This window comes from Thermobia domestica, chromosome 3, assembly GCF_964235325.1.
Source record: "Thermobia domestica chromosome 3, izTheDome1.hap1.1, whole genome shotgun sequence".
Classification (NCBI taxonomy): Eukaryota; Metazoa; Arthropoda; class Insecta; order Zygentoma; family Lepismatidae; genus Thermobia; species Thermobia domestica.
In genome coordinates this window covers 39,735,630-39,754,355 of record NC_137456.1, presented here as the reverse complement: position 1 = coordinate 39,754,355, position 18,726 = coordinate 39,735,630, and the positions used below count along the sequence as shown (strand labels likewise).

General features: G+C 35.0%; 1 long non-coding RNA gene across 1 annotated transcript in view; it reads right to left on the bottom strand.

Moving 5' to 3' along the window:
- Positions 1 to 7,185: 7,185 nt before the first annotated feature.
- The window catches only part of LOC145680316 (uncharacterized), a 74,739-nt gene continuing 63,198 nt past the window's right edge, over positions 7,186 to 18,726 (bottom strand). Inside the window, exon 3 of the long non-coding RNA XR_014130640.1 lies at positions 7,186 to 9,358. This is a non-coding gene — a long non-coding RNA (uncharacterized LOC145680316). The remainder of the gene's footprint in view (positions 9,359 to 18,726) is intronic.

Genomic DNA, 18,726 nt, shown 5'->3' with positions numbered 1-18,726 from the left:
TACACTTTTCAAGACAGCCTTTCAAATCTTTCAACCCACGAAGAGATTCTTCATTTTATTACCGAATCTGACCTCAGCTCTGCATTTCCAAATCAGATGACTGCGCTTTGTTTATATATATAACTCTTTCTGTTACAGTTGCAACTGCTGAGCGATTATTCTCTAAGTTAAAAACTAATTAAGAAATATCTCAGAAACAGTATGACTCAAGAACGCCTTTGGGGTGTGGCCGTGCTGAGTATCAAGCGAAAAAGAGCTCATAAATTGAACATCTCTGATGAGATAAAAGATAATTGCAGAAGTAAAAATGAGAAAGAAACTTTTGTATACAATTCGTCGATTTAAAAAACTGGAAATAGAAAAAATGCTTATAAGCGGTTTCACAAGGTTTATTATCTATTTTATAATTATGTAACATACTATATTCATTTGAAATCCTTTTGCTAATACTGGTTGATACATTACTGTTTATTTACACTACCACTACATAAAGTCCGAATTTTACATAAGCATATTTTTAATCAACAGTCCAGTTTATTTTAAAAGACATATTACAACGATATAAAAACGGTCAATACCCTCCCACTCATAATTTTCGGTTTTTGGCCGTTTCTGCGCCTAAGTTATAGATAGATGATCATGCATGGAGCCTCTCCGATGGGTGAGGGGGCGCCACTAGGAATTTTGTCTAGGGGCTCAAAGGTCGTTGTTACGCCACTGAGTCCACACCTTCTTTATCTATGTTTTACGAGGAATTGAGGTAACTCAACTTACCTTGGTCGCTTACTTTAACCTTGCGAAACATGGTCGCTTACTTTAAAGGATGAACGCAGACTGGAGGCATTGAAAATAAAATCCTTAGGTAAATATTTGGAAACTTCCTAACAGGGAACTGCATAATTTATACGCACCATTGTTAGGGTCAATAGGTCTAAGAGTGTAAGGTGCCAGGTAATGTAGCTCGAATGGAAGAAAGTAGAAAAGCTTTCAAAATTTTAATTAGAAACCCAATCGGAAAAGAACCATTAGAAAGACCTAGGCGCAGATGGGAGGACAATATTAAGATGGATTCTCAGAAACTGGACCCAGTTGGCTAATGTAGAAGTCGGTAGAGAGCTAGTGAATGCAAAATTGAACTTCTGGGTTCCATAGGTCGTATGGTTAGTTAGTTATTAATATATACATTCTGATCCATAGTTCGATCAACAAAAACTAAGTTAACAGTTCCATCGTATTTCAAGTAGGAGTCCTGGTGTTTATTATTATTATTATTATTCGACTTTCCAAGTCCTTTTCATCATTGCATTTTCTAGTCGTCTGGCCAGAAAGTCTTCTTCACTTGAAATATTTGGCATTGTTTCAGTTCTACAGGAGGATGATTCATCTTATATAGTCAGGATTTGTCAGTTGTTCATGGGCATACATTGTCTTCACGCGTTTCCGTAGTTGTTCTGAGCTGCAAATAGATCTGTTAAAAGTGACACTAGTTTATGAAAAAAAAAAAAAAAACATATGAGCAGTTTACGATGCAAAATACAGTTAAGTGTGGCAGTGACTACCAACATATGGGGTGAAGGCTGAAATATCAAAAAGTGTCGGTGACAAGTCATCTATCGCTGTTAGATCACCGGCACCAACTATCAAGACGAACACGTGAACTGTACACGACAACGGATATGTCCGCAATGAAACTACATGTTGAGTGCAACATGCGTACAACTGTAAGCAGGGAAACTTTGCTACCATATGCAGTGTAGTACAGAGCCCAGTTAATTGTATTATCAACAACGATTTTGACATAAAGGACATCACACAGCGAAGGGTCACAAGTTGCCACCCAGCCACATTCAGGAAAGATTCATGTACGAACAAAAGCTATAAGAACATTGAAGTCGTGATGAATATAGTTGTTCTCGGGCAATCAGCCAGGTGAATTCTACGTCGTCCAATGTTTCGAGAACCGACGACGTTGTTGTTCTCTTCAGGTAAAGTATGAGAGACCAAGTCAAATCAAGACGTGTCTGATTATTCACGTTTTGGAATGGTCATTTTCGACAGCGACTACTTCAGAGTTTCTACTGATCTGCAGAGATTATTTCCCTGACTTCTCTCTGACCTTTGGCAGGAAATTCCCTGACTTTTATGGCAGGTGTCGAATGACGTTGACATAAGGAATAAATAACGGTGAATATTTATATATGAGAACATTTATTTTATAGACACAGATAGTAATCAATAGCTCATACGTACATTCCACTTACCTTCCATAAAAATCTGAGCAATGCCTCATACTGTGATTATTAATATCTACCCACAAACGTCTGGCAATCAATTACTCTGAAAATACGAACCTTCTTATACATTCATTGAACTGATAATGGTTGGCTAAGCTGAGTTTGTTGTTGTTAAAAAAATACATATTTTATAAAATTTCCCTGACTTACCCTGATTTTCTGTCTTTTTCCCTGACCTGCACCGTTTTCCCTGATTTCCCTGACCAGTAGGAACCCAGTACTTCCAGTTCGATGTCCATATGCTTTACATGTGGCGCAGAACAGCTTAAACACTTCTTTCTGACAAGTAGTAGGTGAGTGTTGCTGTCCGCACCGATAACAAATAATCTTGTTTCTACAGTTGTAAGAGTTATGGTCGTATTCATAACATTAGTGCCTTCCTGTCGTTCTGGAATTTTCAACTTTGTATCTTGTATATCCAATGGAAATTCCGTTGGTGATGAGTTTGTTAATGGTTTCTGGATCTTTTCGAAAAAAATTCTAAGCAGCGGAATTGGTTCTTTATCAGACTTCATTCTGATAACGTTTGTGAAATTTATGTTCTGTTCTTTGAGCTCCTGTTTGATTCTTCAGTATCTTCTAGGGTAGGTACTCCTGACAACACATGTAAAAGTTGCTTGTTTTGATTGGTTGTTTGGTGTCTTCATTTTAAAGTAGTCGTTCGTGTTCCATTGCGTACACTTTCCAAAAAAGCCTTTATTATAGGTGCTGGAAGAAAGGGGAAGGAATTTGATTGGTCAATGGCGCCGTCCAATCAGGGTCAGTCTATTTCCCGAATTTTGATTGGCTGGTTGACTGGGTTGGTTGGCTAGCCCTGATTGGTTGTTTTGTATACGTTTTCTTCAAATGAGGGGAAGCCATGTTTGGCTGAGTTGAAGATCGGTATCACTAGTGAGGTTGCTGCCTTGTTCTAATAGTGCTATTGTTTCTTTCACTTTCCTTCCCCAGTAGCCTAACCCCTTTTCTATCAAAATTATTTCAGAGAAAGATATAATGTGTCCCTCAATTATGCTAAGCTCTGCCAATCCTGATTTTTCTGCTTGCTGTCGTTTGATGTAATCGAAGCGTTCTTTTCGTCAAATTTCGACTGTACGTCCAGTCTGTCCAATATAAGCTTTTCCTCTATTCACATGGAATACTGTACATTCCCGGTGTTCTAAGTCCTAAATCATCTTTTACTGGACGTAGCAAGACCCTATGTTTGACAGGAGGTTTATGGATAGTCTATCCTGTGTTTTCGTGGAGTTCTGCTTGAGTTTTCCTGAAAGTTGGCCCGTGTATGGAAGACAGGCAGTTCCTCTTCGTTCTTCTTATTTTACTTTTTCCCTTGAACTTGATTGTTTCATGGTGCCCCTTTTTAAACTCCTTCTTACGTCCGTCTCGCTGTAGCCATTTTGTTGAAAGGTGGTCTTCAGATGCTGGAGTTCGGCCTGTAGGCTTTCTTCATCTGTTATGGCAATGGCTCCACATAATAAGTGTTCACTACTGTTGTGCGTTGAGACTTGTGGTGGACGCTGTTGTTGTTAAGGTAGAGGTCCATATGCGTGATTTTCCTGTATACGCTGTCTCCAAGGCTACCGTCAGATTTTCTTCTAATTAGAATGTCTAAAAATGGCAAGCTCTCATTGTTTTCTATTTCTATAGTGAAACTGATGTTAGGATGGCGGGTGTCGTCCACATATCTGTAGAAATGGGTTATCTTCAATGGTGTTGACTGTAGGAATTTGTAGAATAAACTGGCGCACTGAATTCGAGTCCCCAGATGTGCTCAATGGGATTGATATCGTGACTTGTTGGAGGTTACGCAAGTACTTTCACATCTGTGGACTGCTCGTCGAACTTCAGCCACAAGTCAGAAGCGATGAGCTGGGGCATTGTCTTGCTGTAGGTACAAGCCTCTGTAGGTTGCTGGAGCCAAAAGGAGTGAATATGATCTGCCAGCGGTTCCTGTAACGTATGTCCTTGAGGGACGTTGTCTCATGTATCAGTGGCCCTATTTCATCCCACGTGAACAGTCCACAATACAAGGTTACTACCACCACTGGTATACAATTGTCTCCTATTTATTACTTTCACAATATACTTAATTATTTCTTTGGGTATATAAGAGTGTCATCAGTCCCCCCCCCCCCAAAAAAAAAAAAAAACATCTCCTTGTGAATGACTGAGCGGACACAGAATCCCGTGCTTGATTTAACATAACGAACTGGCTTTTAATATTTTCCCTCACTTTTCTAGTTAGGTGAATCCAATATGAGACTGAATTACAGTTTTTCCTTTCCTTTATCATGAGAGAGTTTGTAGATAACATCTGTCAGCTTTGTAAAATAAATGTATGTATTTATTCATAAAATTATTCTAGTCATAATATATATATATATGGAACTATCCTCGTAACGATTGTTTTTTTTTTTTTTTTTTTTTTTTTACCATGAAATAATACGAGGTTAGATCAAGAAGTAATACGTCCTTTGGCATCAAAAATGTAAAAATGAACATATAACAGCAAAAGGTATTACATATCATACATAGCCCAAACTGTCCTCTACAGGAAACTACCATTCAACATATTTTCCATGATTTTGAACATCTGCAACTTCGTCGAATCCATGCATGAAAACAATTTTGGAAAAATTCAGGAGTCTGCCTGCTGACCCATGATTTTAAAGCTGATTTAACTTCATCCCAGTCACTGAATCTGTGACTCTGTTATATCCCAAATAACTAATTGTTCCTTGGGCCGAGCCATACGAGACGTTCAATGCAACAGCAACATTCTAAACTGTAATGCGCCTGCCTACTCGAATCAACACGTTCTCGATTTCCATTTGTGATTGATGTTGACGGCTGGTTGCTTCTCAGTTTATATGCAATCGTTTCTAAATTTCTTCAGCCAACGCCGCTCATTGTTGATGTCCATTACAGCGTCCCCATAAACAGTTTTCTAGTGATTATGAATTTCCTTAGATGGACAACCTTCTTGACGATTTTTTTTTTCAGATCCATGGTTCTAATCAGTCAATATAAAAAACAAAAGATTACATTAGTAGAGTAAGTTTACCTCTATAATACCATGCATAAATAGTTCAGTAGCTGCAATAAAAACCAAATTATACCGAAGTAAGCATTACTTTTTGCTCCACCCTCGTACTGTCCTTAATTTGAGAGTTTTACGTTGAGTTATTAGAACAAAAATCATCAAACCACCACTGATGTAAATTTAAAAAATGTATGAAAATAACTATTTGCTTGGTATAAATTATTCCGTAAATGAGTACGTAAGATAATTCCAAATAAGCAATTCCTTACTACTACCAGGGGCGGACGCCAAAACGAACCTCAAAAATCAATTTTATAACGTGTTACGCGACTCTTTTGGTTTATATTCTTGTAAAGTAGCGTCAATTACATCATCTTTTCCCATTCCACCAAGGAAGAAGAGTGTTTCATTGTACTAGGGGAATTGTATCGACAAATGGAGACATGGCATGTAGAAGAAAGTAGGGGGGGGGGAGTTAGTATTGTTTATAGCGGATCATGTTCTTTGTGAACTTTTCCTAGGCAATGAATGCTATTGGAAGGTTGAATGTCATCGTCAGAGATTTGGCAGACAAAAGAGGTCGGAAAGTAAAATTATATTGTAATTATCGTGGGGTGTTGAAAACCAGTGTATTTAAAATTGTAATCTGTTGCTAATTTTCAGTAATATTGGAATTTAACTTTTTATTTAATTTTTCTTAAGTTTTGTTATGCTGTTAATTATCACGCCTGTGGCCAAAGGTTGCAAAATTAGGAAAACAATTTGTGTAAATTATTCTAGATTTCAAGGTACTGTTTTTAAGGAAGAAAAAGATATGGGTGCTTCCTTATAAAGTTCCCTAAATTGACTTTGATTGACTTACTTATCAAACTTATTAAAAGTTAGAGGATTTCTAATACTTGATAAAACCTGTTATTAAGCTTTAGTTTTGTAAGAGTGTTCAGCTTTTGTACAAATTCATGAGATACGTTTTATGAATGCTATAGACTTCAACTATTTAGTAGGACCTACATAAAAAGGGCTGTTTATATTGCTGTGCCTAAAACACGTTCAACATACGTGAAATGTAATTATTGGTATTTTACGTTATTCGAGTAGATTGTTACATAGTCGGATATATGGTAGAATGACTCCTCATGTTATTAATATAACAAAATAGTTTACAATGTAGCAGTAATCATGTTACCATTAGTAGTATTCAATAAATGCTGTTTGATATTGTTTTTGTTTATACCTTGTACATATCGGTACATTAATAATAATAATAAATACAATGTCATTGATACCATATGTATATTTTTAAGTACTAAATATACATACATTATGTATTTGAATATTAATTTTCCTTTAACAGGGTGTCTACTAAAACTCCAAAATGAAATTTCGTGACCTTTTCTTTACCAAATCATAAAATTTTACTAACATTTTCAAGAGCGAATTTGGGTACGAATTAGGCCGAATTTTCATCCATGTGATAGAAACGTAGTTTGGTTGCGATTTGGTAGCGTCTAAAGCCGACCATAGATATTTTTGGTGGTGAATTTTGACGTTTTATAGAACAAAACTTTCCAATCTGTACTTACATTTCCACAGTTAAAAACAATCGTGACCCAAAAGCTAAATTTCGTGACTTTTTCGTGACTTTCATGACCGTTTTCTTATTTCGTGACTTTTTTGTGACATTCGTGACTGATAGAAACCCTGTTTAAGGACTAGGTGGGGGCACCGAAATTTACTTTGCCCGGCTGAAAATTTTGCCTTGGTCCGCCCTTGGGTACTACTCGGTCAGCATCTTAAGTTTCTGAGCACTACCTACAGGAAAAAGTAAAGAAAACACTTGTTTCAAAGATCTCTTTTTTCTCTCTTTTGTATTGCTACTTATTGTAGTTTGATTTACAATAACACAGGCTATTCTTCATAACACTTTTTCCTTCGATTTTGTACTACATTTGTTTTTACTGTTCTACAGTACAATATAATGATTAGGAGCCATTGAAACACCACAGATAAAAGACACCAAGTCAGACACTGGGCTCCCTCATTTAAACATAAAAAAAAATCTTGCCAAAATTTCGGCACGATATGAAAGAAAAGATTTTTTTCTGTTTTAAAATCAAGTTAATGAAATATACCTGTCTTTGCCAACCCAATGTGAATACATTTTTGATCAAAATGCAGTCAACACTCAGAGGCTGACTAATGGCAACTAGAATTCTGGTAGTCCTAACCTTTTTTTCTTTTCTGTTTTAGCTTTGACTACATAAATTGACATAATCGATAGACAAAGCTCAGCACCGTTACATTCTTGCATTGCTTAAGATTTAGTTCAAGAAGAATGTTTTATTTTTTAATATATTTATATATATATATATTTATTTTTTACCCTGTCTGACAAATAGCCTAAGTAATTCGATTTTTTTATTAACAAAAATGTACATAGATATAGATATATACATAAACTGTATGAATAATGTAAGACAACTGGTACGTGTGACATGATACACAAGAGCTGTTTATTCCGCACCAATCATCTTACACAGTACGATACAGGTACTTGTATACACATTATTTCTTTTTTAACATTATTTTTATCTCTTAAAAAAAATGCAATTCTTAATTAGTATGACCAGTAAGCGACATTACACCCACAATTTGGAAGGAACTAGAGAATTATTGGAAGCCTATGATATATATATACTGAATCTTTATGCATGTATATATATATAAATGGTGGCTACAATGTAATTCTGAGAACAATATCTTTTGTTTCAATGTTGTAATTTGAAAGTACTTGTCAATATAACAAACACATATATGTTGTGCTTCTTATAAAGTGTGTGTTGTATTTATTTGTGTGTGTACAAGGGTGCAGAATTAAAAATCAAGCATGGGACATTTTCTGCTTGTTAACATACGTTGAGCTTTTACTGTATGACGATTTTTAATTGCGGTCTGTACATAGGTGTTACTAATTATGTTGTTTTACACAATATATATTCTTTCGATTTCTCTTGCTTTCATCAGTCTTAAGACATTTCTTCGTGAAATATTCGCAAGAGATATTAACACTATATACAACAGCAAGGAGAATCGTGTTAACTTAATATGTTTCCCCTTGATTTTTCATGATTTCTGGAGTAACAACGTCTGAAAATGAATATTCAGTAATTAAATGCACATATTCCAAGCAAATAAAGGAATACAATCAAAGTCATTGAATCAATTCCACACACATTGAGCCCCACATGCATTTAGGCACTATGATGAAAATTCAGGTGTATGTATATATATGTATAGATATATAGATAGTAGATGAGGGAAAAAGACACAGCAAGACATAGAAGTGGGTTGATTTTAAGTGTTTGCTTGTCTGACTGACTTGACTAAATGAGCTCTCCGAGCTTCGAACTCTTAAAATCACTTGCGCACGCACACATTTGCATTGTTCCTTTTTAACATCATTATCATCATCATCTTTGTTTCTTGATTATCACTGCTGAGGGATAAGCTCCCTGAGATCCTAAGTTATACTCCCTTCTTACTTTAGTTATCATTAATTCATCTCAATTGTTTCTTCGTTTATGACTTCTCTACATACGACCTCTCTAAATTAACAATCTTGCACTCAAATTGTTTTGACTTCTTATTCTTCCTCTCATTTTCATTGTTGGGAAGGATTATATGTCGTCAGTCCTTATAAAATACTGAAGTTAAGCATCTTCTTGTCTCCACTACCAACACTTTATGAGAAAAAATTACCAAACACAACTTGACAACACAGTAAGGTCATGGTAAAACTGAAGCAGTCAAGGTCATGGGATTGGTCTATTTGTCACCCCCCTTGGCCATCTCCGCTGTTCCCCATGAGCCACCTGTCTTGTCTTCGCATCTCCGACTTATCTCTGTAGCTCTACTTCGACTCCGTTTGTCTGTTGTTGTTGACGCTGAATTGGAGGTTGGGTGAACTGTTGCTGTTGTTGTTGTTGTTGCGGATAGTGCTGATTTGGTGATGTTGAGTAGATCCCTGCAAAAGAAGACAATTTCCATTTTACTACACATTTCATATACATACATACTAATTATACATATATTACACTTGCTGTCAAGTAAAATGTGACATGCAAATATAAATTTTATCTAATAACAATAATGTGAGTAACGTACCATAAAAAGTGCCTATAATGCATTTTTTTTTTCCTCTACTGATTTACTATAGCCTTTCTATTTGAAGTGTACCCTTGGTGGCGCTGCTGTCCATGTGTATTTTTCCCGTGGAAACGGAGGGACAAGTTGCTGTGGCCGAGATTCTTCAATAGTTGGATGCAGACAGGATTGCCACATTGAAACATTTCGAATTATTTCACGGGCTTCGTTGTACATTGTCTTGTTAGACATTCTAAGTAGCCTACGATCTTCACTCGCCAAGACCAAACGACTGAATTACAAATTGGTAACACAGCTAAGGTCATTCACTTCTTTCCCCAAAGCAAAGTAAAAGTTTCCTGCGTAACAGGACGGCGGGGTCAAAGTATGTCTCACATATTTTCCAAGGGCACACTTGAAATAGAAAAGCTAAGTGTTATACACGTGTTTTCATGGTTGATAGAACATAATAAAATTAAACTATCATTAGAGATAGATTATCGAATATGTCTCGAAGCCACACAGCACAAAAATAACTGTGGTGTGTAAATTGAGTGCTATTGGAAAATATCATGTGTCGAGGTCAATAATATACAAAAGGCTGCATCAGGGAGTAATCTACACCCCCCCAACACCCCTCCAAATTTCTTTACACACACCCCTGGATGGAAAAGGAATACTCCCCCAAATCCAATTGTATCAATCAGTATCATATGGGTTATTTATTACATCAAGTTCAAAAAGGTTTAGCGTTTAGGAAAGAAGGCAATATTCTTATTTATTTATTTCACTTCAAAATACGAAGCGACCTTGTTCTCATGTATTGCTTCGAGAACCACATGACATTGTTTCGGGCGGTGTTTCGATCGAAACAATTGACAAAACAGACCCGCTCATACCTACTCTCCTGGGCTCCGCGGTCGTTTCCAAGAAGAGATTGATAGACAGATGCAGATAACTGAAATTGGCAGCGTCTTGAGCGGTCATTCACCTACCTCCTCCTCAATAAAGAAAAATGTGACAATATAGTAATAAGCCTATACCAGATTCAGTTGTAAATGCTACTCTGCAACAGGCTCGCAACCAGAGGGGGGCTAGGGAGGGCCTGGCCCTCCCTTAATTTTTCATGTCCCCTTCAGACCTCAATACAAAATACACAATTTAGATATTTGTAAGAGAATTTTTAATGACTTTGTAAGAGAATGTTTATAAAGTATATTTTTATTCGGGGAACGAACAGAATGGCAGGAGGACAAAATGGCAGGGGACATAATGGCAGGAGGACAAAATGGCAGAGGACGAAATGGCAGGCGGACGAAATGGCAGGGGACAAAATGGCAGGCGGATGAAATGGCAGAGGACGAAATGGCAGGAGGACAGAATGGCAGGAGCTTGATAAATGAAGATTTCAACATAAATTTTCGATTTATTCATTATGCTCCAAAATTGGAACTGCTAATAATATTTCAATTCTAATTGACAGTCATCTACAAACACCTTACTATTGCAAGCTTTCTATTCATACCAGCAGTGTCTTAATGAAAGAAATTAGTTTTAGTCGTTTTCCTTTTTATATATTAAATATATTATTTAAGATCTTTTCGGGTATTACTAGAAGGAAGCAGCTTTTATCTTTATTTCTCACTGTGATCTGTATATGCTCAAGTGTAGACAAACAGTTTCAAAAGTCATTGAAGTTATTTGCAAAACATTTTAAGTAACAAGCAAAAAAAAAAAAAAAAAAAAAAAAAATACATACATCCTCCATATTATCTTCCGAATAAACTAACCTCGGTATTGTACAAAGGATCAGATACTTTCTGTGGCAAAGAAAACGAATTAAAATTGGTCGATTCGACTCGATCCGAAGTTTTTGACGAGAGGATATGTAGGAGGATATGTACTCATTATTTTCTGGTGACTGTCTTTAGTATTTTTAAGTCTATAAAATATGCATAGGGACAAATTCAAGGGAAGCTCGGGGCAAAAATCATCGGAGGAAACAAATTGTAGAGTACTCACAAGAAACACTAGAACTTTCGGTAGACATAGGATCTCCCGTTTTCAAAATATAGGATATGATTAATTGTATATATGTCATATGATTAATTGTAAATATGTCATATGCAATTTGATAAGGTAATAGGAAGAACACAAGAAAGAGCATTTATCAACGTTTAAAAATACGCAAGTCATTACACAATTTACTTCATTAATAAATTTGACTTAAGTGTCATTATATCAATGTTTCGTGGACTCGTCGTAACCTGGAAGAATTCTGATAAATTATGCATGAATCTAGGACGGAAATAAGGACACATTTTGTACATAAATTTACAAAACGAGACGACAAAATTTTAATTCGAGACAGGACTTTCACAAACCTTTATGACACGAGACGAGAAAACCTGAATTCTCATCTCGTCTTGAAGGCAACGCTATAAGCAAGGAAGTTAGAAATCAAATATGTACGATCATGGTTCCTTTAAGCTGCACTAAGCTGTAAATATACCCAATATCGCATTGAGGGTGAAAGGGGCTCGATTAAAGTGGAATGCCTGATAATTTAAGTTTCCTCATATCTCCAGTGTAATTCAGGAAAAAATCTCTGAATTACGAAAAAAAAGAAAACATACAAAATACATTTTCAGGGTAACTCTTACAGCCATTACGTTATTATAAGATTAATGCTACTTCTAAAACAGATTTGATTGAATATGTATTTGGATAACGAAACTACTTTCATAAGTTTTTCAAAGTATCAAGTTTGAGAAGAACGAAGTTTGTCTTCCACTGTTGTTATCTCATTGCTCATAGATACCAGTGATGAAATAATTGGTCGAAAATCACGCGGCCGCTTCTTACATCAATTCATGAAGAAAATTAGTTCCAATATTAGGTACCTAAGTTCAGTATTAACAAAAAAAAAAAAAAAAAAAAAAAAAAAAAAAAAAAAAAAAACAGCCCCTTGCAACCATGCGTAGCACATTTTAATACTTACACTTGAAATAAAAATATGACTGGATAAAGACGATTGCCTTTGTCTTTGAATTTCATATGTGAATAACAATATAGAGCTTTTCAGATAGAAGAGGGCGAGGGGCAGGTTTTATTAAACAAGATCGTACATCTGATATGTTTTAACTATAGGCAACTTGTACTTGCAGGCTAAACTCAGTCTTCTGAAGTCAAACGACAAATACCATTAAGATGTTCAAGAGAATAACGTATCAGCATTATTACATACTACAGACACAAAGATACCACTAGGCTCCCAAGTTTCAAAATTATATTGTGTGTGAAAGCAGTTAGTAGATTTAATTCTTTGTCACATGATAGCTAGACCCTGAGAGAAATTCAGAGGGAGTCCACGGGAAAATTCTTTCGTCATAAATAAAAGTTGTAATACTTACAATTATTATAAAACCAGGATATCAATTGGAAGATGGTTAAAAAGGAATAAATTTAAGAAAAAAGTTAAGACATGGATAACTGATATTTACTCTCTTTTCGCTCTTGGTTCAATTTAGCTGTATTTATATGCTTTGGACATTTGAGGTAGAAATGACTAAATCGAGAACCGTTACCTACTAACAAACACAATAGGTGAACCCTAAAAATACGAGCCCTAGGAGTTATAATTTTTGCCAAATTAACTTCCTGCCATTCTGTCCTTGTGCCATTTCGTCCGCTGCCATTTTGTCCTCCTGCCTTTATTTCCTGCCATTATGTTCCCTGCCATTATGTCCTCCTGCCATTCTGTCCTAAATTCTTTTATTCACGTAAATTCATAGAGTGGAATAGGGCTCATAGCGAGTCACTTTTTTAAACAAAAATTTACTTTTTTTTCAAGTTAGTCACTAAAAGTTACTTGTTTTTCAAATTTGTCACTAAAAGTTACTTTTTTGAGAGATAAAGTGACTTTTTCGTGTGATTTATGTTTTGCATTGGCAGTTTTTAAAGAAAAATATAAAAACAAATGGAAAAAAAGGCAGAAATTTGTTACTCATTACTCTTCTGAAAGCTTCAGTACTTGCTGCCACATGTGAAACAATCAGCTTTATTCTCACTTCAGCTTTTATTCTTTCTAAAGCACAGTTGATGGTTGGTGGATGCTTAAGCTCTCAAGATGGGGTTGAGAACCCTTCTGTGTCTATTCTTTCTTCTATCATAATAGTCTTAGTTTTCTCTCGTAATAGTTAACGCTCCGTTGAACGTTGTGTATGTGTGTGTTGTTCATCATGTTCGTCTTGTGTTATGCTTCTTGTATTATGTCCTTAAGAGTAGGTGATGAATTTGAATATTTCACGTGTTTGAGAACTCTTAATGCGAAGTTAAATATAATGTCTAGGATAAAGAAATTCGGAAATAGGCCAGAACTGGTTCCACTTACTCAGAAGTTTTTTACATCTGCTAAGTCTGCTTACCGTAACTACAAAGCTTACTTTGAAAACCTAAGAAAGGAGGAAGTTCAAAAAGAAGAAGTAAAGAAGAAACAAAACAAGAAATAAAGAGAAAGGTGATGGAGAAATTGACAACGGAAGAAAGGGGTATGATGAGATTTTGGTCACTTTTTCGTGTGCTTTTGGCCATTTTTTGGTCACTTTTCAACTATTTACAAGAGACCAGACCACTATGAGCCCAGGGATTATTAAAATTAGGGTATATTAAAGAAGACAAAAAAGAAAGATACAAAATGTTTGTAAATCAAAAAACTGGATTTCTTTAAAACAACTAAATCAATGAATAATTTTCTTATGAAAGATATTAAGAGCCAATAACGTAGCCAGGAAGGGACAGGAACGGATATTAAGAGATCAAATAATATTACAACAATTAACGTTAACAACAGGGTTAGAATATTAAAATAATGAAACTGGAACTATGTACAGTATAAATTACTAAACGAATGTGATTTCAGCATGGGAGGAGGAAATGTTTTTCCAATTACTATTTTGGAAAAATATCACCCACTAAAACTTGCTGGGGGTGAATAAATTGAAATAATAGCAGAATTTTGCAAAATAATTACAATAATTCCTATGTAATCAATTTACGTGTAATTACGGGGTAAAATAGTAGAGGTTAATTCCTAATACAGTGAAACTTCTCTTAACGGGCATCTCTCAATAATGGACATCTTCATAAGAGGGCAAACTTTCTTATTCTTCCATTCCATAAATATGTGTGGTGTGGTGTTATGAGAGAGAACCCTTCCTTTTAGGGACATCTCTCATTTACGGACAAATAATCGTGTTCCACCCATGTCAGTTTTGAGAGGTTTCACTGTATTACTTAGTTTCATAATAATAATAAATGCTCAAATGTGTGAACTTACTTTATTGAACCTACCACTGCGAAGAGCTGATATTATTATTATTATTATTATTATTATTATTATTATTATTATTATTATTATTATTATTATTATTTGTAGTAGCAGTAGTAGTACTAGTAGTAGTAGTAATAATAGTAGTAGTATTGCAATAGTTGCGTAACAAAATATACTGTTTTGTTGTTTGAGTTTGTTTAAAAATTAAATCACTATTCTGAGAGCACACACCCCCTTTTATTTCGAACACCCCCCAAGTAAAAATTTCTGGCGTACTTACTGGGCTGCATGGTGTAGGAAATAAAATCTCTCTATGACACTCCCAAAGTTTAGGGTTGTGATTGTATTGAGGTGCAAAAATTTAATATATTGTGCTACTATGCCTATTATCAATTACGCTTATGAGTTCTCGTAGCTGAGAGAATTTTATAGGATTTCTCTGTAACAAAACTGCATTGAAATCGATCAAATGATTCCGCATTATTGAGACTAAAAATTGCAGTATAGGTACAGAAGCCAGTATACTGGCAAAGAACAGAAGTGCCAATAATGATGAATATGCCAGTTTTCTCTTTGTTCCACTAGCGCCACGTGTTTATATATAGCGGATCTTCCATCCTCCTTAGTTGAAAATCATCAGTACTTTAACAGCATCTCTGGGTTCCCTGAAGCCAGACAATGTGTATACTTCTGTGATATTTCGAAAACAAAATAAATTTTGTTCTTCCGACAGTGAAGGCTGTTACTTTTTATAGAAATTCATACGAAATATTCCAGAAGCTTATACACATTGTCTGACTTCAAGAAATCTGAATATGAGTGTAATAAATTTCAATAATTGTTTATGATATTAAAGTAACTTTAATTACATTTCAACAGAGAAAGGATTACTTAACACATTTACCTAGATGAATTCATTTCGTTGTAAATACATTTTAAAATTAACCATATAAAGTTTTCATCATATCAAATAATAAAATTACTACCACATATTTTCTATCTATAATTAATAACAGTTTGGTTTGTAATAAGACGCCTTTGTTGAAGTTTTATCAAACAACATTTCTCCCAGTATACTCAGCTTTTTCAAGCGAGGAAGACTATTCTTTTCATCTGGCATTTAGTTTCCATAAATTCCTGATGTCTTGCATGCTCATTGCAGGACATTTCCGAATATAGTATTATGAAAACTAGTTTAATATTTGACAACATGAATTGCACGGCTAATCAAGGAAAGACTTTCAAATATCATGCCGGGATCACGTATAGCGGATCCAGATTGCCTACTTTCTACCGATAAGAACCAGAAATACACCTTGGGAAGAATTAACAAACAAACAAGAAAAGTGAAATATTAACATGGGATTCAACTTTGACATCGATAACAAATAAAAATTCTAGAATAATCTAATTAAACAGACAGATATATTCAATAGGTTTACCAGATGACACTGTATTTATTCCCTTAATTCACATGGTTTTCTATACAATTTTAGAAGAAACTGTTAAATTTCCTAAAGAGTAATTTATTAAAAAGCTATATAAAGCTAAAAAGAAAAACAAAATCCAATAGATTATTTACACACCATTTCACTGACATCTTGAATATACCTAGGTATATGTCTAATTTAATAATATTTATATTTGTTTTATTATTGACGAAAATAATCGAAATTCATGTTAAAAACCGACTCCTTTCTGCTACAATTCTTTCCAAGCCATCGCTGACTGAAAGTTTTCTCTCCCCCCTCCCAAGGGTGCCGATCCTGGGGGGTCGGCTTCGCCCCCAAAGCTCAAGTGGGCCCCCTACTGTATTTATGAATATACAATATTTGGCATAATTTGAATGTAATTTGTCTTAAAATCCTTACATATATACCTTCTGTATCTGAATGGGTCCTCCCAAATTTACAGAGAAATCGGCGCCCTTCCCCCCCAGTTCTTGGACCCAATTCCCTGAAATTTACCATTTTCCTCCTTCCAAAAATAGTGTCCAGCACCTTTCCCAAATAATGAGTTCGTACAGTAATTTGCATATAAAATACAAAAGAGAATACATCACTTAGCAGCCTATGGTTTTCTTTTTACTGAATCAGTCTATATCTACTTACTCCCCCCCCCCCCCCAATTTTGTCCTTTCAATCAAAAGAGAGATTAATTATTGTAAAATGTTCTTCATGCTAAGTTCTCCTTCAGATTTAACATATGATATACTTAAGTTCAATTGTGCCGTCTCGAAGAAATCTCGTGGGCGCAAACTTTTCAAAAAAAGCTGTATCGAGCCCTGTTACTGGTTCTTAAACATGGTGGTAGCTTTGTTGTGAGAAGCACTTTCATGGTATTCCGCTGGTGCTATTACTACTCGAAAAAGTACGAATTACTGACGTAATTATATCAAAATTTTCGGTGACCAATTGCATTTTATAGTTAGATATTGTTCCCTACAACAACGACGTAGTCTTTCGTTACAGTATGTCAATACACAGAGCCAAACCTGTTCAGGAATAGTCTCATGAGCATCAGGGTGACTTCCACTCCTCTCCTGGTTTGCTCAATCTCAGATCTGAACGTTACTGATGAAAGTCTAAGCGGATGCGGATGTCCGCAATATACCTTTTACGGGTTTATTTTTACTTTCTTGGCAAATGCTGCATAAAATTGCGGATGCTTGGGAAAAGACAATAATTCTTATCATCAGTTTTCGAAGAGCTGCTAATTGTTCACTTCTTGTATCTATTAACCCTAGGAAGCTCTTTTTTTTTCAGCCAATGACTTTTTAATGAGTAGCAAGATTAATCAATTAAAATAAATAAATAAATAAATAATAATACGGTCTGAAATTACGACTTTTTTTTAAAGAAAGCTGTAGTTGTGAATACTTTAAATAACTCCGTATTTATTGCATTCATAATTTCTATCTGCATGCATTTTACTTCATTTTAGTTAGTGCACTAACTGACAATCAGAAAGGACTATATTTAATGTTAACTTGATTTAATGATATCATATGACAGGATTTACAAGTAATGCTAAAAATTATATTTTGAAATCATAATTGTAATAGAAAAATAAGATGTAATACAAAAATAGCGTTCAGCACAATATTTTGACGATATTGTACGTCAGAAATTACAATTAAGAATGAATTTATATTTAAATTCGTTAAAAAACTGAAAACAACAGAAATCAGCTAAAATTCTGGAATTCATTAAAATATTTTATGGGACGAACATTTCATGCCCTTCCTGGATTAAAAATCTTTGGAAATAAAAACAACTAAATAGTGGAATACATTCAGGAATTGACAAGAATTACAAATGATTCAAATTTTTTGTAATGTAAATCAAGATTGGTTCGTTTCAACAGGTACAGTAAGACGCCAGGAATATTACCAACCATCTCACTTCAAATTCTGAATCCTGAATAATCATTGCACTTCCAAGTTTTTGGTTCATTCCTGGAGCCTTATTCGCGGATGATAAATCTTGGAGTAAAAAGAACTAAAAACATCAAGGAAATAAAAGGGAATGTAGTCACATGGAAAAGCATTACAAAGACACATTGCCCAACGTGGTGTTGCGAATCACTCGTCAGGTGATGGTGTTTCGTTCTGAGAATGCTGTCTGCACTGCTCTTCCTCGGTAAGTCCATTATCGTTTCTTTGTTGTTGTTGTTTTTCTTCTTCTTTGTTTTAGGTTTATCTTCCGTGAACAAGGCTTTAGAGGACAGCCGAAAGCTTGAAAAGTGCAAGGAAGAATCAAAAGTGAGTGAGATGGCAGGGTATACCTACTTCTAGTGAAGTTCAGTACTTTCCAACGTAAGAAATTGTAGTCAACAAAGACTTGTTTTAGTTTAAAGCTTCATCTTTTGTATTCTGTTGTGAATTGTTCAAAAAATTATGTTAAACGTCGAATTTC